This window comes from Panthera pardus, unplaced genomic scaffold (genome assembly GCF_024362965.1).
Source record: "Panthera pardus isolate Hobbes unplaced genomic scaffold, ASM2436296v1 HiC_scaffold_2, whole genome shotgun sequence".
NCBI classification, from domain to species: Eukaryota; Metazoa; Chordata; class Mammalia; order Carnivora; family Felidae; genus Panthera; species Panthera pardus.
Window position 1 is genome coordinate 93,371,808 of NW_026526765.1, and position 27,815 is coordinate 93,399,622.

At 36.7% G+C, this 27,815-nt stretch overlaps 1 protein-coding gene and 1 pseudogene across 10 annotated transcripts in view; both read right to left on the reverse strand.

The window, feature by feature from the left end:
* ATG10 (autophagy related 10) overlaps positions 1-27,815 on the reverse strand; it is a 450,172-nt gene that overhangs the window by 152,771 nt on the left and 269,586 nt on the right. The window lies entirely within an intron of this gene.
* Positions 18,477-21,884, reverse strand: LOC109274910 (transcription factor BTF3-like; annotated as a pseudogene).

The window sequence follows — 27,815 nt, forward strand, 5'->3', positions numbered from 1 at the left end:
AACCAATAACCAATTTTAACCAAATATCCGCATCACTTGAATAATCATAACTACTATTTACTTATCTCAAAATCTTCTTGCAAACATACACAACTGAAATTTTATAATCCTTATGGCACATAATTCAATGCCAACTACCCTTTAGAAATGCAATATGAATTTGAAATAAATGGGTTGGATTAGATGACCTCAACAGTACCTTCTAGATAGATTCCATATTATTTTTTTTAAATTTTTTAATGTTTATTTATTTTAGAGACAGAGAGAGCACAAGCCGGGGAGGGAAGAGAGAGCCAGAGACAGAATCTGAAGCAGGCTGCAGGCTCTGAGCTGTCAGCACAGAGCCCGACGTGGGGCTCAAAACCACGAACCGTGAGATCATGACCTGAGCCAAAGTCGGTTAAGCCAAAGTCGGACACTTAACCGACTGAGCCACCCAGGCACCGCTGATGGATTCCATACTATTACAATTATTTTATATTAAATAAATAGAGACTATCAGGTAGAGTGGAACAGGCATTTTACAATGAAGAATATCAATCTGGCTGTATGCCAAGTTAGCAAACCTGCCTTTAAACTACACAGCCGTGTACCAGCAAGAATTATCAGTCAGCACCCTTACTTTTTGTACATGTTATGCTCTCAGTCTTTTGCCTGGTCCCATCTTGTACCCATTCCAAGTCTCTTAGGGAGTCTGACCTTGCTTATTCCTCTCCTGGATCTGCAACTGCTACTGCTCCTCTGATTTCCCTCCCAAACTAGTGTCTGTACTTGGCCTTCAGATCTGGATCCAGTAACATCCCAACCTGATCCAATTTGCCATGAAAGACTCTACCCTCTCCTGATCTATGTGACCAGCTCTATGACTAAATTTGGCCTTACCTACCCAAGAGGGAAATGTGCAATATAACTTGTCAAGGGTCACAGAGTAGGTGGGATGGAGAACCATGTATCTAAAATATGATGCAGTGTGATGTAATAGAAAAATCAATAGAACTCAGAGCTGAAGGACAGATTTGAATCCTTACTCTGCCTTTAATGGCTGAGGACATGAACCTGGACAAAATGTTGAACTATATGACATACAAAGAGTTCTCCCTATTCAATACAACTTACTATGAAAACTTTTTATCATATACAAAAGTATAAAACCAGCAAAATGTCCTTGAGCCACCTGTAGAACTATGAACACTGGCCAATCTTGTCTCATCTACTCCCCCAACAATACTTTTTTCCCCTAAAGCAAACTCTACGTCTCATTGTTTATCTGAAAATTTCATTTTTGTATATTAATAACACAAATCAATTGTTACTATCACATCTAACAAAGTTAACACTAATTCCATAAAATCACCTAATGCCAAGCTACGTTTAAATTTCCTAAATTGACAACAAAACTAAAAGGCAGCCTATGGAATGGGAGAAGATATTTGTAAATGACATATCAGATAAAGGGTTAGTATCCAAAATCTATAAAGAACTTACCAAACTCAACACCCTCCAAAAAACAAATAATCTAGTGAAGAAATAAGCAGAAGACATGAATAGACATTTTTGCAAAGAAGACATTCAGATGGCTAATAGACACATGAAAAGATGTTCAACATCACTTATCATCAGAGAAATGCAAATCAAAACTATGATGAGATACCAGCTCACACCTGTCAGAATGGCTAAAAATTAACAACACAAGAAAAAAGAGGTGTTGGCAAGGATGTGGAGAAAGGGGAATCCTCTTGTACTGTTGGTGAGAATGCAAACTGGTGCAGCCACTCTGGAAAACAGTGTGGAGCTTCCTCAAGAAACTAAAAATAAAACTACCCTACAACCCAGCAATTGCACTACTCGGTATTTACCCAAAGGATAAAAAATATACATTCAAAGGGATACATGCACCCCAATGTTTATAGCGGCATTATCAACAATAGCCAAACTATGGAAACAGCCGAAGTGTCCACTGACTGATAAATGAATAAAGAAGATGTGTTATATATATATAATGGAGTATTACTCAGCGATCCAAAAGAATGAAATCTTGCCATTGCAATGATGTGGATGGAGCTAGAGTGTGTTATGCTAAGTGAAATAAGTCAGTCAGAGAAAGATGAATACCATATGATTTCACTAATATGTAGAATTTAAGAAACAAAACAGATAAACATTTGGGAGGGGGGAAGAAAAAAAGAGAGAGGGAAACAAACCATAAAAGACTTTTTAAATATTTTTTAATGTTTATTTATTTTTGGGAGAGAGAGAGAGAGAGAGAGAGACAAAGCACAAACGTGGGAGGGGCAGAGAGAAATGGAGACAGAATCCGGAGCAGACTTCAGGCTTGAACTGTCAGCACAGAGCCTGACGCAGGGCTCGAACCCATGAGCCATGAGATCATGACCTGAGCCAAAGTCGGACGCCAAACCAACTGAGCCACCCAGGAATCCCTAGAGACTCTTAAAGACAGAAGACAAACAGCATTGATGGAAGGAGGCGGGTAGGGGATGGGCTAGATAAGTGATGGGTATTAGGAAAGCACTTGTTATGATGAGCAATGGGTGTTGTTTGTAAGTGATGAATCACTGAATTCTACTCCTGAAACCAATATTGCACTGTTTGTTAACTAACTAGAACTTACATAAAAATTTTTAAAAAAATTCCTAGATTGAACACCAAAAATTCAAACAATTCAATTAAAAAATGGTCAGAGGGCCTGAACAGACATTTTTCCAAAGATGGCCAACAGACACATGAAAAGGTATTCAACATCATTAATCATCAGGGAAATGCAAATCAAAACCACAATGAGATACCACTTTACACCTGTCAGAATGGCTAAAATAAAAAAGACAAGAAATAACAAGTGTTGGTGAGATGTGGAGAAAAAGGAGCCCTTGTACACTATTGGTGGGAATGTAAACTGGTACTGCCTCTGTGAAAATAGTATGTAGGTTCCTCAAAAAATTAAAAAATAGAAATACCACATGATATAATAATTACACTGCTGGGTATTTATCCCCCCAAAAATGAAAACACACATTTGAAAAGATAAATGCACTCCCATGTTTATTGCAGCATTATTTATGATAGCCAAGACAAGGAAATAACCCAAGTGTCCATCAATAGACAAATGGATAAGAAAGATGTTAGGCACACGTGCGTGCACACACGTGCACGCGCACACACACACACACACTGGCATATTAGACAGCCATACAAAAGGATGAGATCGTGCTAGGTACAATAACAAGGAAGAACCTAAAGGGTATTATGCTAAGTGAAATAAGTCAGCCTGAAGAAGACAAATACTGTATAATTTCATCCATATGTGAAATCTAATAAAACAAATGAACAAACAAAAAGCAGAATTAGATTGATGGTTACCAGAGAGGAGGGGGTTAGTGGGCAAAATGGATGCAGGGGAGACGGAGATACAGATTTCCACTTTCCAAATGAATAAGTAACAGGAATAAAAGGTACAGCATAGGGTATACATCAATAACACTGTAATAGGCTTATATGGTGATAGATGGTAGCTACTACTGAGGTAGGCACAGCACAATGTATGAACTTGTCAAATTGCTATGTTGTACACCTAAAACTAATGCAATATTGTGTATCAACCATAGTCAATTTAAAAATGAAATCATGGATTGTCTGAAACTTTTCTTTTAAATTTTTTATAGTTTGTTTTTCCTAAATAGGATCCAACTAAGAGCTACACATTCTATAACATTTTCTATTAGACAGTAAGGGAGAAAGCCTCTAATAGGCATTAACTTGACTTGTTAAATCTGTGATTTGTCATGAAATTGAGGACTTCCCTCATCAAAAATCTCTAGATCTATGCTGTTCAAAATAATAGCACTAGCTACCCGTGGTTACTTAAATCAACTAAAATCATGTAATATCAAAAATTCAGTTTCTCAGTCATACTAGCCACATTTCAAATGCTCAATAGCCACATGTAGCTAGTAGCTACCATACTGAATGACCAAGCTACAGAATATTCCCCCCATTAGTAAGTGAATAGTCATATGATATCCATTTTACATCACTGCAGGAAATTCAATTGGGTTATGCTGCACTAGTATCTAAAGAGAAGACATACCTATGCACCAATCATACTTTCACTTCACAGAACTTAGAAAACAAGTCTCAATATAAACCTAATGTGCAGAATTATTGAGGGCTCATTGGAGTCATTTAAGACCAACTAGACCATTTCTGGTCCAGGGTACTTAGATGTGACTTCTCAAAAAGACTGACCACCACAAAATAACCTACAATTGGGCTATGCCTCCAAAGTTTACTTGTAACTTCTTTTGAACTTTAAATTATTTTGTTCAGGTTCCAAGCTACTGTTAAAATCTCAATTAACTCAAAACATGGTTGGGACACCTGGGTGGTGCAGTCAGTTAAGTGTCTGATTCTTGATTACTAGTCAGGTCGTGATGTTGCAGTTCGTGGGATTGAGCCCCACGTGGGGCTATGCACTGACAGCACAAAGCCTGCTTGGAATTCTCTCTCTCTCTCTCTCTCTCTCTCCTCCTCCTCCTCCTCCTCCTCCTCCTCCTCCTCCTCTTCCTCCTCCTCCTCCCCTGCTTGCTTCTGCACTCTCTTTGTCTTAAAATAAAAAAAATTAACTTTAAAAAATGGTTGAGGGGCACCTAGGTGGCTCAGTGGGTTGGGCATCCGCCTTCAGCTGAGGTCATGATCTCACAGTCCGTGGGTTCAAGCCTCACGTCAGGCTCTGTGCTGATAGCTCAGAGCCTGGAGCCTGCTTCGGATTCTGTGTGTCCCTCTCTCTCTCTCTCTGTCCTTCCCCCACTCATGCTCTGTCACTCTCTGTCTCTCAAAAATAAATGTTAAATTTTTATTTTTAATGGCTTAAATTTTATACAATGAACAGGAGGAAAAAAACTACTATTGATTGCTATTGTGGACTAGCCTGGAAAACTAATAATTGTGTATAATGTAATTTCAGTTTGTAAAAGTGCCCTGCAAGGGGGAGAAAAGACAGTGTCATTGGAAACATGTATCCCTTTCCTTTCTCCCCTTCTCCACAGTGAAAAAGTAGAAACAAGGAAAGCAGAATGTTGGAAGACGTTTTATTTGGGAAAAGCCCTCCCCAGGCTGAGGTAAAATGGCTTGTCATATACATGGGGTATATGTAAATTAGGCATTATAAATAAAAATCACAATTTCTAACAAAGGTAATCCCTTATAATTTATTTAAACTAAGGAATATAAAGGCTTTGCCTGATTATTCCCTCCTACATCACAGTCTCAAAAGAAAATTTCTTATTATGTAGGGTTAGTATAGGTCTTTCAAATCTTAAAAAAGATAGAAATCTTAGACTAAAAAGATTACTAGATTTGACTATACTTTTTCAATTATCTATGCCAGGGGTGCCTGGATGGCTGAGTCCGTTAAGCGTCTGACTTCAGCCCAGGTCAAGATCTCATGGTTCATGAGTTCGAGCCCCATGTCGGGCTCTGTGCTGACAGCTCAGAGCCTGGAGCCTGCTTCGGATTCTGTGTCTTCCTCTCTTTCTCTGCCCCTCCCCACTCACGCTCTGTCTCTCTGTCTCTCTCAAAAATAAAGTAAACATCAAAATAAATTTTAAATTATCTATGCCAAAAAAACATTGCAAACCAAGTTAAAATACAAAACCCAGGCAAAATATTTGTAACGTACACAACAAAGTGCTAACTAACATCCTTAGCAAATAAAGAATCTCAAACCAGCCACAAGTGAGTACCTTCATAGCAAAATGGATGAAGAACAAGAATAAGCAATTTATAAAGCAAAAAATACAAATGGCTAAAAAAACAGAAAAATTTTCTAACTTCACTGATAAACCAAGAAATACAATGAAAAACAAAGAGATACTTCTTTTTCCTATTGAACACACAAAAAGAAAAACTTGATTTTAGTTGGTAATCTCTAGCACTCACTAGAAGAGAGAGAGCTGCTAGAGAGAGCAGAACTACTGGCACCTCTAAGGTACAACTAGTGTCTTTCTCAGCCCCTAAGAGAGTATAATACACTTGGAAGTAAGTCTTCACCCCAGTAAAAATGCAAAATCCATCACATAAATGTAAAGCATCATTCTCAATAGTTACGGTGGAGAATTTTATTAAGGGAAGGGGCATGAAAAACTTAAAAACTTTACTTTTTATGTAATATTACTTTATCTCTATTATATTTCACATTAAGGCACTTGAAAGCCCTTTTAGTCTGCTAGTCGGCATCTTCTCTGCAATGCTTCTTGGCACTGACTCATTAAGTATTCTTCATCTGATTCAAGGCAAAATATGCTTCTGATCAAATATGCACTCACATGCTCTTTGGCAAGCTACAAACCAAATTAGAAAAATCATAAATCTGGTGCTAAATGTTCTGGAGGGATGGTATATGCTATACCTTCCTTATCAGAAAAGCACACATATGGATTGCAATATGTCAACAAACCCCGTCTGTGACTTTTCTCACTCCTAATTTTAAAAATCATAGATCGATAAAATAAACTATATTACTATATTTGGGTTAATAACTAACAAACCTAACTCCTTACTTCTCAAATGGAAATCATTCAAAATTACTTTGAAAGACACTTGAAATGTACTTGAAATGTACATTTCAATAACTAGATCTGCATAAAAGTTAAAAATAAATACATTTGATATCCCAAGGCTGGTACCAATTTTAATATCACTAACCACTTATACATATGGTTCTCCAAAGAAAGTTTGCTGTTAAATAGTCTATAAAATCATTCTATCACTATGAATATGCCCTTTCATTTAAGAAAACCTTCAGTTTCCCAATTTACATCAATAAAAGAACATAACAAAAATGAACATCACTAACCTTTAACCATATACGCAAATGTGCATTTTCATGCCAGTTTTGTCATGCCAGTTTCATTTCACATGAAAATCATTTTAAAGGTTTTTCAATAATTAAAGCATTAGTGTCCAATAAACCATGTACATGGTAAACAAAATTCTTTGCAATTCATAAGGAATCAGGCAGGGTCTAAAAATACAATTCTGTAAATGATCATCTGGTAAAATGAACAAAGACTGAATTTTGCAAAATGAGACTTAGGTATATACTTATACTGCAAAAGAATGAATCTTTCAATTAAAGTAATAAAATGCATTAATCAAAATTCTGCAAATAAGACTATCAAAAATTACTTTAAAAATATATATAATAATCTATGATCATTAAAGTGTCTATACAAAAGATTCTAAAACCTCTCAAATATATTTCATAAAATAATGGTTATCATCAATTTTAGAAAACTCATTACAATTATCATTCAGTAAATATTCACTTCAGGACCTATACATGCAAAGTTCTGAGCTATGGACCATGAAGAGCAGAGAGATGTGTAAGACATCTTTCTGAGACTTGCCAAGGAGAAAACAATCTAACAGTAAGGATACGACATAAATATCCTAGACCCATGGAATTCACAGCTTAAGAGAGATGTTCAAGTTTATTTAACCCAATATATGTAACTACTCATGAAAAATCTTGTGTTCCAAACAGGAAAATTTCTTTCTGATTTGTTAAAAGTTCACTTTATGCCTACGTAAAATAATCAGAAGCCTTCTCTTCTCTTGAATCAATTATTCCACTTATAAAATATTCTACATACCCTTTTACATGCTTACCTTTTATTATGTTGATTTTATCTTGAACAAAACACACATATACATACGGCAAATATTTATCATCCATTACTTGTTGTGAATATTTTACCTGCTACAATTTTTCCTTTAACATTATCCATATTTTGCTATTGTTTTTTGTTTTGTTTTGTTTTCTCTTTTTGATGCAGGAAAATCTACAGATCATTTCTTCACGGTTTCTATCTTGAGGCCATTCTTAGAAAAATTACAGTGTCACCAGTGTTTTCATCTACTAGTTATATATATGGGTTCATTTAAAAACTGTGTAACTATTCAGTCCATCTGGGGCTTTATTCTCAGGCATACTGTGATATAAAGGGTTCAATTTAATTATTTTCCACATGCTTATAACATTAACACTGAATAGAAGATAACAAAAATGTTTTTTAAGGGAAAGAGAAAAGAGAAGAAAAGAAACAATGAGAATCATGTCCAAAAACAAGAACAATTAAGCTAGCATCAGATTTCTCCACAGCAACTTTCAACAACAGAGGACAAGTGACCAGTGTTCGCAGAGTTCTGAAGAAAAGAAATTATGTCCCAAGAGCAGTCTGCCTAACCAAGATGACTACACAGAATAAATACAACAAAAGACATTCTCAACATGAAACAGCCACCACTGAGACCTTCATAAAGAATTCTGCTTAAAGGGGTGGCTCAGTTGGTTGAACGTCCAAGTCTTGATTTTGGCTCAGGTCATGATCTCACAGTTCATGGGTTTGAGCCCCATGTCAGGATATGCCCTGACAGCATGGAGCCTGCTTGAGATTCTCTGTCTCCCTCTCTCTCTGCCCCTGCCCCACTCTCTCTCTTTCAAAAATAAATAAAATATTTAAACAATTTTAATATAATTTATTGTCAAGTTAGCTAACATACAATGTATACAGTGTGCTCTTGGCTTCAGGAGTAGATTCCCATGATTCCTCACTTACATACAACACCCAGTGCTCATCCCAAAAAGTGCCCTCCTCAATACCTATCACCCATTTTCCCCTCTCCCAGCCTCCCCATCAACACTCAGTTTGTTCTCTGTATTTAAGAGTCTCTAAATGGTTTGCCTCCCTCTCTGTTTGAAACTACTTTTCCCCCTTCCTTTCCCACATCGTCTTCTGTTAAGTTTCTCAACTTCCACATATGAGTGAAAACATGATATCTTTCTCTGACTTATTTCTCTTAGCATAATACCCTCCATTTCCATCCAAGTTGTTGCAAATGGCAAGATTTTATTCTTTCTCATTGCCAAGTAGTATTCCATTGTATATATAAACCACATCCTCTTTATCCATTCATGAGTTGGTGGACATTTGGGCTCTTTCCATAATTTGCCTATTGTTCATAGCACTGCTATAAACATCACGGTACATGTGTTCCTATGAATCAGCACTCACTCCTATATAACCTTGGGTAAATTTCTAGTAATGCTATTGCTGGGTCATAGGGTACTTTTATTTTTAATTTTCTGAGGAACCTCCACACTGTTTTCCAGAGTGGCTGCACCAGTTTGCATTCCCACCAACAGTGCAAGTGGGTGTCCATTTCTCCACATCCTTACCACATCTGTTGTTGCCTGAGTTGTAAATTTTAGCCATTCTGACCTGTGTGGTGTGGTATCTCACTGTGGTTTTGATTTATATTCCCCTGATGATGAGTCATGAGTATCTTTTCATGTATCTGTTGGCCACCTGGATGTCTTCTTTGGAAAAGTGTCGATTCATGTCTTCTGCCCATTTCTTCACTAGATTATTTTCTTTTTGGGTGTTGAGTTTGGTAAATTCTTTATAGATTTTGGATACTAACCCTTTATCTGATATGTCATTTGCAAATATCTTCTCCCGTTCCATCAGTTGCCTTTTAGTTTTGTTGATTGTTTCCTTTGCAGTGCAGAAGCTTTTTATCTTGATGAGGTCCCAATAGTTCATTTTTTGCTTTTATTTCCCTTGCCTTCAGAGACGTGTCAAGTAAGAAGTTGCTGTGGCTAAGGTTAAAGTGGTTGTGGCCTGTTTTCGCCTCTAGGGTTTTAATGGTTTCCTGTCTCACATTTAGGTCTTTCATCCATTTTGAGTTTAGTTTTGTGTATGGTGTAAGAAAGTGGTCTAGTTTCATTCTTCTGCATGTTGCTGTCCAGTTCTCCCAGCATCATTTGCTAGAGACTGTCTTTATTCCATTGGATACTCTTTCCTGCTTTCTCAAAGATTAGTAGATCATACATTTGTGTGTCTGATTCTGGGTTCTCTATTCTATTCCATTGGTCTATGTGTCTGGTTTTATGCCAATACCATACTGTCTTGATGATTACAGCTTGGTAGTAGAGGCTAAAGTCTGGACTAAAAAATGTTTTTTATTAAAATTTTTTTTAATAATTCTATTAACAGAAACTAAAATATAAATCAAATGTAAAATTCAAGGGTTAAAACGTCAAGGAAAAAAAATCATAGTGAGTACTGAATTCTAGTTAATTATATTCCAGTTAAATACAGAACTAGAATTAAACAACTATAAACCTTAATTACAAAACAGAATGTAAATGTTATAAAGCTCAAATAAGTAAAAATAATGTATAACAACCAAAAATAGGGAGAAGACAGGAAGGTAGAATATATATGCACATCTTTCAAAACAGATCACATATAAAGTCTAAACAGAAATTTGCATCTTAAAATCATGGCTCTAACCTCATGTATCCATAATCTCTTTACAGATATTCCAAAATATATACTACCTCTTACAGTGAAGTACATATTTGGAAGTTCAACAATTGTTAAGTACTTTTAGTATCCTTTCGTTTTTATAAATTAAAGTGAAAATACATTGAATCCTTTTTATTTACAGTAACAGACATAGTATGATCAACAGATCAATGGGTTACCCTTTTTTTTTTAAGATTTTAGTTTTAAATAATGCCTATACCCAACATGAAACTTGAATTCAACAGATCAACGGAAAGGAAAGAAAGAGGGAAGGACGAGGAAGCAGAGAGGGAGGAAACTGTATTTCTCGCTATCTAATGTATTATGGTGGGTATCTGAGGAGTGATTTTTGAATTTCTTCTTTGTATTTTAATTTTTTATAATGAACTTACATCATTATACAAGGATAACAGTGATTTTTTTCTCTGTTATAAAAAATCAAATTAAAAGTAGACATAAAATAAAGATAAGTAATCAAGGTTACAAGGGTATTACAATCTTCTGGAAGCTACAAAATTGTGTTTGATACACAAACAACAAACCTGGATATCAAGATTATAGTTCATACATTTGAGCCAAGAACCTCTCAGATTTTTTAACTTCTTATATACAGAGTTGTGAGGTAGAAGTCCACTTTATGGGGTGCCTAGGTGGCTCAGTCAGTTAAGCCTCGGACTCTTGATTTGGGCTCAGGTCATGATCCCAGGGTCATGGGATCAAGCCCTGCATGGGGCTCAGCACTGAACATGGAGCCTGCTTGGGATTTTCTCTCTCTCTCTCTCTCTCTCTCTCTCTCTCTCTCTCTCTAGGCCCCTCCCTAGCCTCAAATTAAAAAAAAAAAAAAAAGTTTTTTTAATCCTTTGTTTTTTAGGACACTGCTAAAGCTCTGTGCATATTTAGGAAGTTTGATCGCTTGAGTAAACAAACCCAGTGACCTCTGCTCAGTCCCATCTTCAACCATCCTCTGCAACAGTGGACTCTGCAAAGACACCCTCCTTTACATTCTGGACAGTGCCTTGCACACAGCAGCCACACAAACATTGTTAAGTGACGAATGGGGCATTCTCCTGACTGCTCTGATCTCTGTCAGTGTCTCTGCAGGCTTCTGCCCACACTTCTTTCTCTCCTTGCCCGCCTACACAGAGGTGTCCCCCAAGGGTGGCTCTCACTTCACTCCTCTTCTCAGTCTAGTTTCCCTGAATTATTGCATCCACTCTCAAACTCTAGGTCTGGCTCCTCTTCTGAGCTCCAAAACTAAAATGGGAAGTTTGTGCTAGACATCTCGACAAAGATGCTGTCCAGCATCCTGAATTTGACACGCTGAGGTTGAATTACCTTTCACCTACCCGCCCCTCCCCCTGTCTATCTCTCATCCCATTGCCAACCAGCGTCTCCCCTTAAGTCTCAAATGGAGGCAGTGGCAACACATTCAGCTTCCTGGTCACAGAGAATGAGAACCTGGTGGCTGTCTTCAACCCATCCTTGTCCTGTGTCCACTCCTTTTATACCTCCATAATGTCTCTCACACACATTCCATCCTTCCTGCCCACACTGACATCATCTAACAAAAGCAGCACCCTATGATGAAAACACTACCAGGTCTGGACTCAAAAGACAAAGCGTTTGAGTACAAGCTTTGCCCTGAATTTGCTTTGAGACCTTGCATACACTGACTAACATATTTTTAGTACAAATCTTTAAATCACAGGATAACTCTGAAATATCAAGTTATCTCCAACCTTAGGAACAGTGCTATTGTATATACTATATGTGTGTGAATACACACACACATATATACATAGATGGCTATAGAAACACATGTGCACACACACAAACATGTATGATATCTATACAAACACATGAAAAGCATTATTATTATCTAAGCTGGTATAATATCTCATCTGATCTTGCACAAAAATGTTCAATTTTAATCTCTCAGTTCTCCAGGCAACCTTTTACCCTGAATGAAGGATTATTTTATTAAAACATCATTTGCTTCCTTTTAATGGTCTGTAATTTGTTCTCCTTTGCCAAAAGAATAAACCCAAAACTCTATATAGATTTCATAGTGCTCCTTTATCTGACCCCACCTTAGCTTTCTGACCTTATCTCCCAGTACACCCCCTCTTCACCCATGTTCTATCAAGACACAACACTATAACTTCCTTTCCCCAAATACACCCTGCGTTTATACTGTTCCCTCCAGTCTAGAATTTCCATTTTAGGAAACCTCTCCTTCAAGGTCCAATTCAGATATCACCTTCTCAATAATATCTCCACTGATCTTCATCAAGATAAGTGGCCCATATTTTTAACCTTGTAAATAGAAAGATCTTTATAATTCTCTCTTCAACTAGGTTATAAATTCCTGAAGGACCGAGACTATGGCATATTCGCCTTTGACTCCGTTGCTTGTCGAGTCTAATACAGTTTATTATGCATTTAATGAACGTGTGTAGAATGGAAATGCACAAATAAGGCTCCTTTAAAAGTCTTTTAAATTCAAAGAATTAGAAGCGTGTAGAAAGTTAAAACTATATTATATAGTGAAAATGTGTAATCAGTAAATGATTAGGTGTACATATCTTTTTTAATGAAAATGGCGAAAAAAATTTAAAAATACATCATTAAAGCTTCAAGCTAAACAAAAAGATTGTTTGGTGCTCCCTCTGCTGGCTTTGCAGCAAGCTAAGAATGTTGAACAATAACACTACAAAGAAGTAAACACAGATTCAGCTCATCTGCTCCCAGTATATACCTCCTACAAATAACCACAGTTGAAATTTTTAATTGAGTTCATTTGGAAATAACCCTATCTGCCAAAAAGTTGGTCTAAGAAAATTGTTTAAAAAGAGACCAAACCGATTTTACGATTTGAGTGGTAATAATTACTGCCAGAATTCCTGTTCATACCTTTGTTTTTTAACTAAACAACCTACTTTATGTATAAACAATTTCCAAATTTAGCTGAAACTATTGAGAAACAAAGTAATTAATATATAGTTTTTAAGAACCGATGAGGAGCATAAAAGGTTAAATTCTCCCTGTGTTTCTAAACAGAGTTATTCTGAGTACCCTGAAGGCATTTAATTCCAAAACAGGAAGCCACATAGAGGAACACTTGGTTACACTAATGTTATGCAGATCTTTTGGAACATACTTTTCTAAACACTTGCTGAAAGAACCTTTTCTATACTGCACGCTATCACATGAAGTTGGAGAAGGGTCCCACGGATACTGTAGTGCACATACTGCTCAAATTGCCCTTTGTTACTTCTCTATTTTCCTCCACTTTTCTTACTTTAAATGGTCTTCTGCTTGCTCATAGAAAGAGTGGTAAGAAAATCAGGTTGGGGTCAAGGCATGTTTATTCACATACCACAGTTCAGTTGTTTTGGCATATACGTGGCATAAGAGCTGTGATACGGCTTATGGCGGTCAACTGTTTTAAAAAATGATTTAGAACTGGTGTCCCAGAAAGATTAACCTGAAACTAGCAGAGACATCTCTGCTAAAGGCTAGTGTCTTTTCTAATAAATTCGTGTTTCCTGTGCTTAAGGTTACTATAAAATCTCTTTAATCTAAAACGTGTTAAATGAGACCTCACCCTTGTTGTTGAACAAAGGATAATAGTAAACCATAGGTGAGGGACACAGCAGTGGATTTATGTAATTGAGTCGCATCAATGCTGGAGCTACCTCTGTTACAAAGCAAGCCACTTAACATGGTAGGCTCCATTTCCCAACCTTTCAAGTAAGGGTTAGACTACTAGTGACCAGAAAGATACTACTTGTGATTCTGTGACTAAACAAATGAACTAGATCCTAGGTCCACTTTAAGTTACAGGTATAAGGCAGAAAAAAAAAAAAAAAAGGTGAGTGCATTTTTCATATGCCATTTGATCTCACACACCATTTCAATGCCATCCATGTTTAAAAATAGCTCTTTTTCTTAGTTTCTATCCTAGTTTATATTCAGTTATGTTTTAAAGAAAGTAAATGATCACTGAGCAATTATCCTTCTGTGTTGGAAATTAAGGTTTCATGCACATTCTTGATTATCCATAAAAGTGAAATGAAGTTAATATTAAAAGCAGCAATATTAAAAGTCTAGTCAGAAGAAGCCCAATAGAAAAAAATAGTCAATATATTTCAATCTGCTTATACTTACTTTCAATGAATTTATGAAAATATTTATTCCATTCATAACATTTAGGCAGTAAGAATTTTGTTGAAATCAGCTATGAGAATGTCAAAATAGTATTTTTAAGCTATTTTACAGAGCTTGGAAATTATTTTTCCTTAAGAAATCTCCATGTGAACAAGAACAAGGGTTTTAGCCATGACAGTGTACTACTGACAGCATTCTTGTACTGGGATACACAACATTTACCCCCACCCTCACTGGGATTGCAGAGATAAGAGACTGGTTGGTGAGTGGGTACCATCCTGTTAGTGCCTCAGGACAACAGCAGCCAGGCCTAGAGGAAGAAGCAGAAGGTCAGAGCACAGAGGATATTCCCAGGCTCACTGTGACTCTGTCATCCAATGCATGGCAAGTTCTAAAATGCTGAGCTGCTGTCTTTTGAGCAGGGCTGTCAAATCATTAGATTTGTTTTTGGAAATTCAGCTCATGAATATGTCCTCTAATGTTCAGAGGGCATCCCTGCTAAAATGTACAATTACATATAAGGCTATAGCAAAGAAACCCTTACAACCCAAAAGATTTATCAGCAATTCATCATACGGTGATTTATTTCACTTTAAATTATTGAATGCTCTATTCAGAAATGATACAACAAGGTTTCAGAGCTGTAAATTAGCTGGCAGTTAGACAATATCTTAAAAAGCATTCTGAAGTGTAGAAGAAAAATATTCAGAATATGTGATTCATTTTCATTTAACATAATATATATTCAATGTTGAATGAACAGAGGAAACATGATGTGGTTTGTTGTAAAGTAGAAACAGTAATATCCAATAAACGTTACGCTTCTTTCATTCCTTATGGTAATCCATTTACCCTATTAGCCAATAGCAGTGCAGTAAACTACTGAACAACTTGTGAACATTTCTGTAGAGAAAATTTCATTCCTGAATGAAATTACTGACATTTTCTGCAGAGAAAATGTCAAGGAAGGCCATTTATCAGGCTCCAGCTGTGTTGATGTCATTATGTGCAAGTGTGTGACATCAAACACTGATATTATAAGGTGTTCATCATAATAATTCAGTCCCTTCTAGACTCCATGGACGCAGTATAAACTGATAACAATCAACTCATGTTATGTCACATTTATTTCATAACACCTACATCAATAAATACTACATATTTTGAAATAAAAATACACATAAACAAATATAACTTTATATCCTAAATGTTTTTCCTATGGAAAATAATAACAAAAGATTTTATTAATGATGATTCACTATAATTTCACATAGAACTTCAGTGATAAAACTTAAGTTCTATCTCCCGTTTAAGACCAGCAGGCCTCTAAAAGTATACTTCCTTAGACTCTTGCTTAAAAGTGAATTTAAGAAAATAATGGTGTTTAAGAAAAAAAACATCAGTTGTTTTTTTTTAAGTAGGCTCCAAGCCCAATGTGGGGCTTGAACTCACAACCCTGGGATCAAAGAGTTGGATGCTCTACCAACTGAGCCACCCAGGCATCCCAAAAACTATTAGTTTTAAATTGTAACTCTATTCTATTGCCTTTAGCTAATCTCAATATGGCAGCCAAAACTAGTATATAACTGGTCAATTTACATCACTATTTAGTTTGACTGCAAAATCAAATGTTAAATCAGTTTCCTGAATATTATACAGCAAAACAGGTTACTTTTATTTAATTTTTTATATTGATATTTTGTAAATGTACAAAGTTAGATCCAAAACCAATAGAAAATATTTTAGTATTATCTAAAAACATGTTGTTGAACAAAATAAGACAGATACAATATGCACTATGTGATATATTTATATAATGGTAAGAAAAAAGAGACAAGGGCACCTGGCTGTCTCAGTAAGTGGAGCATGAGACTCATGACCTCAGAGTTGTAAGTTTAGGTCCCATGTTGGGTGTAGAGACTATGTAAAAATAAAATCCTTAGAAGAACAAACAAACAAACAAACAAACAAAAGAGGCAAAATGAGTCTAGTGTAGAAGTCAGATTAGTGTAACGATTAGACAGCAAGCAGTGACTGAAAGTGTCAAGAGAGGGGGGGGGTCCTGTGTTCTGTTTCTTTATCTGGGTATTGGATACATAGGTATGATCACTTTGTGATGAACACTCATTGAGCTTTAAACAAAACAAACCAAAACCTGTAGGCAGAAGCAACTGGGGAGTCATTGAAGCCCACCCCAGGCATACATACATGCACTGTAGTTTAGTATGGATTTCTAAAAGAAAGATGAATCTTTTAGGAGGAAGCAGGACAAGAGAGACAAGCTGAGGAATGGACCTATTAACCAGCCACAGATATGTGGTAGAAAAAGAAAAAGAAAGGGGCAGGCACATTTATGTAAGACTCAATCCCAATGCCCTAAACACAGCATGTGATAGATAAACTGAGAGGTTCATGGGATAAGGGCTGGGACTATGGACTCAATGGGGTCCCTGTTATATTAGGACCTCATTTTAGAATGCAAAGGGAATCATACTTGTTGATCTCCATGTACCAGATACTGTGCTAAAAGGTTTACAAAGAAATTATGTTAACATTTACTAGACCAAGGATACAGAAAGAGCTCAGAAGATGTTTACTAAATTTAATTGCCATAATCCTTACATAACAGATATTATTATCCTTGTCTGCAGATAAAGAACTTGAGGCCTGATGAGTTAGTTATTTGTGCAAGCTTTTAGAAAAAACAAGTGGTGGAAAAGCTCCGTCCTTTTTTCTTTGGGAGGAGTTGGGAAGAAACAAGGAAAGTGGCAAAAGTAATCAATCCCTCCATTTTAATTTAATCTTTCTCCCTGCAACACAAGTCATGATCTTTTTTTTTTTTTTTTTAATTTTAACGTTTATTTATTTTTGAGACAGAGAGAGACAGAGCATGAACAGGGGAGGGGCAGAGAGAGAGGGAGACACAGAATCTGAAACAGGCTCCAGGCTCTGAGCTGTCAGCACAGAGCCTGACGTGGGGCTCGAACTCACGGACCGTGAGATCATGACCTGAGCCGAAGTCGGATGCTTAACCGACCGAGCCACCCAGGCGCCCCAACAAGTCATGATCTTTAGAAGGCATGGCGCAAGTCAGTTCAACACAGTGCCTATCATATGAGTTAAGGATTTCATCTGAGGATCAAATTAGGATCCCTCAAATGAAAAGTTTTCAAATTGAGCATGAGATAAGGCCTAGAAGCCAAGAAATAGGAGGACCAAACAGCTGGGATCCAATAGTTGCTTTCCTGAAGCAGAGCTGAGCTGTACACCATCTAACACATATCATGAAAGGGCATCAGTTAGGCACTGTGGAGGACCGTCTCCCTAAGAGCTCCCCGCAACCCTGTCCTATGCCTTGAACCATATGAACGCTAGGTTGAAGCAAAATGCTTTCCAAAATTATTCACTATAACTAAAATGAATAGGTACAGATACAGACACAGATATAAATAATCAAAACTATGCCTTGAAAATATGTGTAGATAGGCCAAGTGTGGGCAGTGTGTTTATATTCTGGAAAATCCATTTAAGTCTCTAAAAGACCACAGTCTAACAATGTCTACCAGAGTACTGTTAATAACATTTGATTAACCTGTTTGGAATCTTGGAAACAAAGTTTCTTTCTTTTTTTCTTTTCTTTTCTTTCTTTCTTTCTTTCTTTCTTTCTTTCTTTTTTTTTTTTTTGCTAGGCAGAGAACTTTACTAACCTTGTTTCAAACTTTATTCTCAGGTTTCTTCAGTTTACTGCAAAGAATGATTTGTGTATAAGCAAAAACTGAAAAGAGCTGCAGTGTCCAAGAGACTTGGGCTTAAAAATATTAGAGATCTAGATTTTATCAGATCCATGAACAAAAGTTTTAAAAAGCAGTCAAACTATAAAACAGCAGCTTCCCGTAACTTCTTCAAGTCACTTCAGAAAGTGCCTCTATTCATTTGCTTCATTCTTGGAAGCTTCATCCAAGTTTTCCACAAGATCTGGAACGTCATCATCGCCCTCCTCTCCGGTAGCAAGCGGTACCTTTCCATCCACACACTGTGTGGGCAGAGCTTCAGCCAGTCTTAAACTAGTCAGACCGTCTGCACCAAGTTGGTTCAAGAAACTGGGTAGCATTTCTGTCAGCTGCTTTTTCTCAGCGTGACCTGTAATGGTGAAAGTTTTCGCTGCCAGGGATGCCTGAACTTTAGGGTTCTTAAAGCGGACCCCTCCCTGTTCCTTGGTCTGTGAACATATTCACTTCTTCAATACCAAAGATATTGTTTACCCCCAACTTCTTTAAGGAGAACTGAATTTTTTTTTTTATCATCTGCTGTAGCTGTTCTAGGAGACACCTTCTTCTTTGCGTGAGCAGTTCCCTTCCCACCAATGCGCGCTTGTGCTTGCAGTTCAGTGAGTTTCTTCTACTTCATGACAGCTTCTTTCATCTTGTTGGAACAGAAATGGGACCGCGTGCAGGGGATGTTTGCACTCGGGGTGCAGGGGGGATTCTCAGGTGGACCAGCTGAGATTAGATACACACATATGGGGACACAAGAGGATACTAGAGCCAGAGTTTCTTTTTTATATGACATTTTTCTAATCTGGCAAGCAATAGATTTTCTCCTTCTGTTTCTAATGGAGTAGGCATCCAGTAACTATTGTGTCTAACTTCTCAATATTATCTGTGTCAGCGAGAATGAGCATGGGCCTAGACATACTAGTAGAGTGTTTTCAGTCTACCTCCCACAGACTTATGGTGCAGACAGGGTAGTATCGTTTAAAATTACAAAACTCATAACTTTAATATGTTAGATCTCTTAATTATACAATTGTGAATACAAATCCAAAACACCTACCAAATTAATATCTTAATATTTTCTAAAGAAATTCACACAATTCAAATACCAAAGGAAAATAAAAATCCACCACAAAATGAAAGATACTATACATTTCATGTGTTACAAATCTTATATCTTGTATCTTGTGATACAAATGTATCTGTCCTATAGCTATATTGAATGAAGTCTGCTTTAATCAATTGATCAATACTTCCTATAGCAAACAAATCAGTAAGAAAATTCATAAGGCATAAAACTTCAAGCATCAGAAAGATTGCTAAGTGTGTGGGGTCATTATGTGTCCACAGAATACTATTTCACTAGTGCTTTCCATTAAAAGAAAATGCTGGCTTCTGAAAAACATGAAAACAAGACTTGTGTAGTATTTACTTTAAGGAATATTTGTCATTATTGAGATGTAGTAAGTAAAAATCTAATTTTATCAAAATCTCTCATAAGAAAAGTTAAACTAAAAGTCAGTATGGCCTGTGCACACATATATTGAAATAATCCTGGCACATCGTATCAGAAGGAACTGTACCTATCATGTGTCTCCCTAAAACATCCCTGATAGGCAATTTTCTAGTTTGTTTTTGAATGTTCAACAACAGTTACATTGGTATCTCTAAAAAAGCCCATTCAATTTGGGGCACACAAAACTATTAGGAAATTCTTCTCTATATTTAGTAAAATTTGTCCTTTTTAAGCCTCCTACTGCTACCTACTGCTTTTATTCTGCCTCCATGGCAGCCAGGTGTGGCCATAAGACTAAGTTGCCAAAAAAATGTCAGTGCAAATTCTGAGAGGGTTTCTTAAAAGAAAGAAGGTGTGGCTTTCCCCCACACCATACTCATCATCTTCTTGCTGTCTGGAATAGGGATGTGACTGCAGGAGTTCCCGTGGTTTACCATGAGGTGATCCTGAAGATGGAAATAATCATTCGGTGAAGATATCAGAGTCATAGTCCTCAATGACTTTGTGGAAGGGTTGCTCTAGCCCTGGACTATCCATCCCCAGACTTCACTTACACAAGGGAATAACCCTGTGTGTGTATACTCATAACCCAGAACTTAGTTAGGAACTTAATTCCTACTCACATACTGAGTCTGCAGATATGTTTTCAGTATTTGAAGAGTAACATCACATTCTACCTACATTCTCCCTACTTTAAACTTTTAACACTTTCAGCTTCCTCATCATCTAAGTTACCCTCTTCTATAAAGGTTCAAGTTTTTCAGACTTATTCTTAAAAGTTTCAGAACAGAACTCAATGCATCCACCAGATGTGAGCTGACCAACAGAAAACAGATGGATTATTAACTTCCTTTGTTGTCTTTATAAGACATAAGATTCATTAGCTTCTTCAGCAGTCCTCAAGACTAAAGATTCATACCGTGGTTATAGGTAGCCAAAAAAAGATCTAGTTTTTGCTTTGTTTTGTTTTTCACTGCAAGTACTATTAACCAGACTTTCCCTACTTTGTATATGTTTAGTAATTTGTTTTTTCTCTTTAATCTAAGTGTAAAACTTCAGATTTCTCCTTATTACATTTCTTCTTACAGTCCATTACTCCATGCAATGCAAATAAACCTTGAACCCCAATTTTGAAATTCCACCCAATTAACTATCCTTCTCAGTTTCCATCTTCTGCTTATTTAGTTAGCAAGGTTTCTATGTCCCCACCAAGTCCTTGGGAAGAACTTGACATAATCAAGGTGAAAGAAAGAGCCCTGCAGTGATCCACTGAAGACTTCTCTGCCAGTGGACAAGCAGCAAATGATCAATACTCTAGGGAGGCTGGTCCAACCAGCTGAGTCCCAAAGGTCCATTCCTTCTTTCAAGAACTCAGACTCAAAGACAGGGCCATAGGAGGCCACAGGTGGCGCTCAGGAAGCCTGGAGCCTGACCACCACCACATAGAAAGAGACTGGCAGCATGGGCTGACTCACTGTGCTGGCAGGTAAGTATGAAGAGGTAGAGGCAGGAAAAGCTGTAGCACTTGTTTATATAACAAATAAAAGGAAGTCTCTTTCTTTAAAAAGAAAAAAAGTTTTCTCCTTAAAAAAGAAAAATATCTATGAGTATATTGAGTGTAGGGGGGGACTTGACTAGTGATTGATTGACAAAGCAGTGTAAATTCCATAACTACCCCATTTGCATAGATATTGATTGCAGTGGGCTTCAAAAGACTGATTATGCGGCTTCTTAGATTTGAAATGAGTGTCTTATACCTTAGCCCTACAGAAAAACCAAGAAGCAAACATTTAAAAACTTAAATATGCACATGTGAAAATGTATTTATGATTAATGATAATTTATTAAGTGCAATACTGTGCTAAATTAATATATGCAGAGTAAGACTGACTTGTGCTGATGGAATTATCTTGTTTATGATTACCGTTATTGACTTTAAAAGAGATACACCACTATTTTCTGAATAAGAGGTATAGTCCAACACACACAATGTAAAACATTACATATTTACTCTACTGTCACTAATCATTAATTTGATGTAGTCTCAGTCATTGTAAATTAAAGGTTCCTATATCTATAAATGTCATTCCACTTATAGAAAAAGAATATACATAAATGATATTTAAATATACACTTATTATTTCTGATTAAAAGAGAAACATACATAGTGAATTATAATACTTTATCAATTAATAATTACACCACTATCCCTTAAATACATTTCATCTTAACTGAAATTACTCAATATATGTAAGCACTTACTGTTTTTAAAGTAATTATTAAATATTGGTAGCAATTAAAATACTTTTTAAACTTATTACACTACCATGAAATAGAGGACAAACTGCATCCACTCTTTTCTCTGGGAAGTTATACTTTTTTTTCCAATTAAATAACATATTGAGGTTGGCTGACAAATCATTTAGATTTTTCTTGTTTTTATGGTGTTTTTCCAATGAGTAACCTAAGAAAATATAAATCTAGGTAGGTTGCAGTTTGAAGCACTACTCAGATAGCTTTTTATTTTCCTTTTGGTGAGGGAAAGAAGATCTACAAATTAGTATTGTTTTGTCTAGTTTTTGGTCATGGTTCAGGTCAGTTTTAAGTCCCTACTTAAATCTAAATTAAATTAAATTCAAAATGTAATGCTGCTTTATTGCTCTTATAGATTCATTTTTCTGTTTTATTTCAATGCTGTCAACAAGTCTATGTGTTGTGGGTAGGCTGAACAAAGTTCCATGCAATTTGGTCAGGGTGGCTTATTGGGGACCATTTAAAAGAGAACTATCTATTCAGTTCTTGTTAACTCATATTGTTCTTGCAGCTGACTAGGACTGTTTCAATAAATCTTATTCAATTCTTAAAGGACCTGAAAACTTTTCATTGATCCCATTAGCTAACAGCTTTGTCTTTAGGTAATCAAGTATGGAAGTCTAGAAACAATGATCTCTTGATCTGCACAATGTTAAAACTAACATTAACAAATAATTAAAAAGAAAAGGCTGAGCTCAATAAAAATAAATTAAGTTCACTATTACCATATATTCTATTTCTTTAGATATTAAAATACTAAACCTAAGGAGAGACTAAATGTTTCATTCTTCTGTCTCAAAACTAATTAATTAACCTAAACTAAAAGTATTTAATGCCTTTACCTGATGAAGTTCTGGAGTGATGGGGTTCATGGGGTAAAGAGCTGATGGCCAAGAAAGAATTCTTGAAGATGTCTTTGGTGCAAAAAAGTGATTTTATTAAAGCAGGGGGACAGGACCTGTGGGCAGGAAGAGCTGCAGTGGGGTCATGATGGGTAACTCATTACAAACCTCAGGTTGGGAGGGGGTCAGGGATAGAGTTAAGTCTCTAAGGAATTTTGGAAGCAAGGTTTCCAGGACCTTGAGGGGCTAACTGTTGCTAGGGAAACACCATTTTTTACCATTTGATAAAACCTCAGTCGTGAAACCCTTTAGATGTATAGGGGGGGGGGGGCATAAGCTTAGAGTATGATTGCTAGCATATATCCTGGGGCAGCTGAGATAAAGGAAGTAGACTTACAGGATCCTCAAGGTTGGGATAATGTTGAGCTAAGGTTCTCTTTTGCCCCTAGCAAACTGTCATCATTGAGGCAGCTGATCTCCTAGAGGGAGGTCACTCTGCTGGGTTTCAAGGACTTATCAGTGGGCTGTAGGCAGTAAGGGAATTTAATTTTTCATTTGTCTTTGTTTCTACATTACCATGGCAAGCACTTAAACCCCTTTCCTTTATTCTTGGGTAGCCAGGAGTGTTTGAGGAATATCACACATATTCCACCTGAGGGGGTGCTGGTGGCAGTGGCTGTGCCAGCCTGTATTTTGCCCCTCAGCCTGCCTCACGCTCCTTCATCATACCTGGACTTAGCTTCTGAGAGCCTGGGCTGAAAGACAACTTTCCTGAACATCTTGAATGAGACAATAAAACTACTGCAGAATCTACACTGAATGTCACAGTGGGAAACAAGATTTCTTTAGAGGAACAATTGATTCATTTCCATATGGTAACCTTATGGGTTTTTGTTTTGTTTTGTTAAACCAGTGTTAAAATGTCAATTCTCTTCCTTCTAGTTCTCCAGATCCATACACCAATTTTCTCCTAGGCCCACACTACTGTGAACAGGGTATAATAAACACCATCCCAATTTTACAAGATTGGTTTGTTTGGTTTTGTGAGCAACATGAATGATAGTTAAGGAAAAATAAATCTACTAGAGTAGAAATATGCCTATTATTTTACATCATATAAGTCTGGCATCTTCAACTATTAAAATGGAGCCACTATCATGGGAAATTATTTGAAATGTATTTTTAAATTAAATGAAGAAAATGATTCAAGTTTCTAGTTTGGGTTTAGGTTTTAAAGATGGCTACCTTGTTGCTGAGGTTAAAATTCTTGCAGAATGAATCTGTTGTAAGTTCTCTTGAGACTTCTTTGGGCAAATATTTTGTTGTAATTGGAGATGGTCCTAGATCTTTCGATAAATCTTTTCACCTAATTTAAGCAACTGTAAAAAAGACTTTCTAAATACTTTGATATTTTACTACTGAATCATCACAGCTCTGTGACCTTTGATCTTTTTTGAGGAATGTATGGGTTTGGCAAAAGGTGTTTTTAAATTTTAATACTAATATTTGGAGGGATAAAGGTCATTAGCACCCATAACAACAATAAAAATGTTTTCTATTTACATGATATTTTTTCCTCAAGAAAGAAAAGAAAATTCCTTCTTCAAAAAAAAAACAATGTTGGGGCGCCTGGGTGGCGCAGTCGGTTAAGCGTCCAACTTCAGCCAGGTCACGATCTCGCGGTCCGTGAGTTCGAGCCCCGCGTCAGGCTCTGGGCTGATGGCTCGGAGCCTGGAGCCTGTTTCCGATTCTGTGTCTCCCTCTCTCTCTGCCCCTCCCCCGTTCATGTTCTCTCTCTGTCCCAAAAATAAATAAAAAACGTTGAAAAAAAAAATTTTTTAAAAAACCAAAAAAACAATGTTGACTGGAAATTCTGTTTTACAAATTTATAACAACTTTAAGATATTTTAAATATAACTGGCTGTAAGTTTGCAGGGGATCTAATTTTGCTATATGCAAAAATAAAATATATTATTGCTTCAAAAACTGTACACAACTACCAAGCAAATGGAGAGAATTTACCTTAATCTTGAGGTAACGCATAAGATTTCTTTGTATGTAATTCATAGGTCTCTTTGTATGTATTTTCTAAGTATAGTTGAAGGCATATATATATATATATATATATATATATATATATATATAATAGTATGAATATTAAAGACAGACAGTAGTTAGAAGACAGAAGATATTATTTGATCTGATTATTTTACAACAAAAATTGGGGCAGTGGGGTGTGGCAGAGCACAGTTATAAAAGGATATGGAATTACTAATTGGTTATTTCTTTTGCTAAGGAAGTCCATTAGTCTATGTAATGTGTTCATAGAAACCTTCACTTTAGAATGAAATGCTAAATTACCAGGCCAGCTCACAATTCTCACTAGGATGCTAACATCAGCTAACAAACTTTGTCATATTTTAGATAGATGAGTCTCATTATGAGCTCTCAAGACTTCAGTAATAAAGTTGGCCTAGTGAGCCCACAACCTATAGACCCCTCCCTTCGATGCCTCAGAACCTGGCACAGGCACCCACCAAGGAAATACAATAATGGAAAGGAGAGCCAAAGGGCTAGAGGGCAGCAAAACAAATTGCAAAGCAGTGTCGATACCACGAACTGGAAAAGACTGTGAGGTATTAAAACAGCAATATTCCAACAGGGGAAGGGTTCCATTTTGAGCTAATTTTGGATTTAAGTTATTCCACAAAAAACATACCAGAGAGAAAATAGGCTACAAGGTTTAAGCTGTTCTAAAATAAATATGAAGTTAGACTTATAAGAGCTACCTTTTAAGCTCCTCTACTAATAGCAAAAATGGCTGAGATTGACATCTGCAGAAATTTAAACCCAAATCATATGACAAAATAGACAAATCTTAGAAATAAATGTGCAAGTGCACCTGCTTTTCTCACAGCAGAGCATAAAAATATTCCAAACCCAGATAGACTGTAGAAGTGAAGCTTTAGGAGTCTTTATTGGACTATAGAAATGATATCCATGTGAACGCTAATGTGCCAGTGTTTTCATTTGAAAGGTCAGTAATATCTTTGATAATAAACCCCGGTTCCTATTGTACAATATTAGTGGCAAGCCAACTACATGTAAGGCAAAGGAAAGAAGCTGACAGAATGCTTGTCTCTGCAAAGTTTCAAGAGTTGGTCTGTCATAAGGGTGCACAGAGATAAAGAAATGTAAGAGTTCAAGTTCATTAATGTCTGTTAATTTTCCCGCTAAAGTAATACACCTTATTGTAAGAAACACAAGATTTTTTCTTTAGAAGACAGGTTATATCTAGGAGTAAAGAAGTGGTTTAGAAACTGAGAGACAGCTGAGAGACTCTCATGGGGAAAGGCACCAAAACACTGGCCCAACTTCTTCAGCAGTGATATAAACCTTGGCACTTCCTGTCTAATGCCATCCCTCCCCAGCCAAGAGGAGCCAAGCAGGAGCCACGGTGGGCTGTGACGTGCTGGGGGAAAAAGAAAATACTGGCTGCAAGTATATATACCACTCCTGGTTAAAATAAAACAAAATAATCTGCAATTCTTTATTTTTTCTTTTTTATTTTTTCTTAACGTTTTTATTTATTTTTGAGACAGAGAGAGACAGAGCACGAACGGGGGAAGGTCAGAAAGAGAGGGAGACACAGAATCTGAAACAGGCTCCAGGCTCTGAGCTGTCAGCACACAGCCTGATGCGGGGCTCAAACTCACGAACCGCAAGATCATCACCTGAGCTGAAGTCGGACGCTCAACCAACTGAGCCAACCCAGGCACCCCTGCAATTCTTTTAATCAAAGATCACATTATAGACAAAAATGGAGTTAAAACGAAATCAAAGACAGCTCTCATACAGAGATAATTAGTATCTCCTAATTTTATCATAATAATAATAATAAACTCATCCCATTGTCCAAGTAAATTTGATGTCTGGTAAAAACTATTCTTAGTCTCTTATTTTACTTTTAAAAAATAATTTTAAAAATCAAACTACTCTTTGTTGATGTTTATTACCTGTGACATAAATATTGTTAGGTGATATGTTAAAAATAATGACTTTAAAAATTATTAAAGTCAAAGATGTTTGGGCACCTGGGTGGCTCAGTCAGTTAAGGAGCCAATTCTGGATTCCAGCGCAGGTCATGATCTCACCATCTGTGAGATTGAGCCCCCCATCCCCACCCTGCCAGTCCACCAACAACATCAAGCTCTGCAGTGACAGCCTGAAGCCTGCTTGAGATTCTCTCTCCCTCTCTCTGCTCCTCTCCACCTCTCAAAATAAATAAATAAACATTTTATTTTTTTTTAAGTTCACTTATTTATTTTGAGAGAGAGAGACAGAGAGAGAGCACGCAAGCAAGGAAGGGGCAAAGACAGAGAGAGGGAGAGAAAGAATCCCAAGCAAGCTCTACACTGTCATCATGGAGCCTGATGCAGAGCTTGATTTCATAAACCATGAGATCATGACCTGAGCTGAAATCAAGAGTTGGATGCTTAACCAACTGAGCCTCTCAGGAGCCCTCATTTTCATTTTATAAAACCTAGTGTCTCAGAACTTTATAAGGCTTCTTTGTGAGGGTTTCCTTTCTGGTTTATTTGTCTGTCTCTGACTGTAGAAGTTATACATGCTCATTATTTTTAAAATTTTTTAAATATGAGAAGAGAAACTAGAAAATAAAAATCAGGGGCACCTGGGTGGCTCATTCACATCTGACTTTGGCACAGGTCATGACCTCACAGTTTGTGGGTTCAAGACCCACATAGGACTCTGTGCTGACAGCTTAAAGTCTGGAGCCTGCAGCCTACTTCAA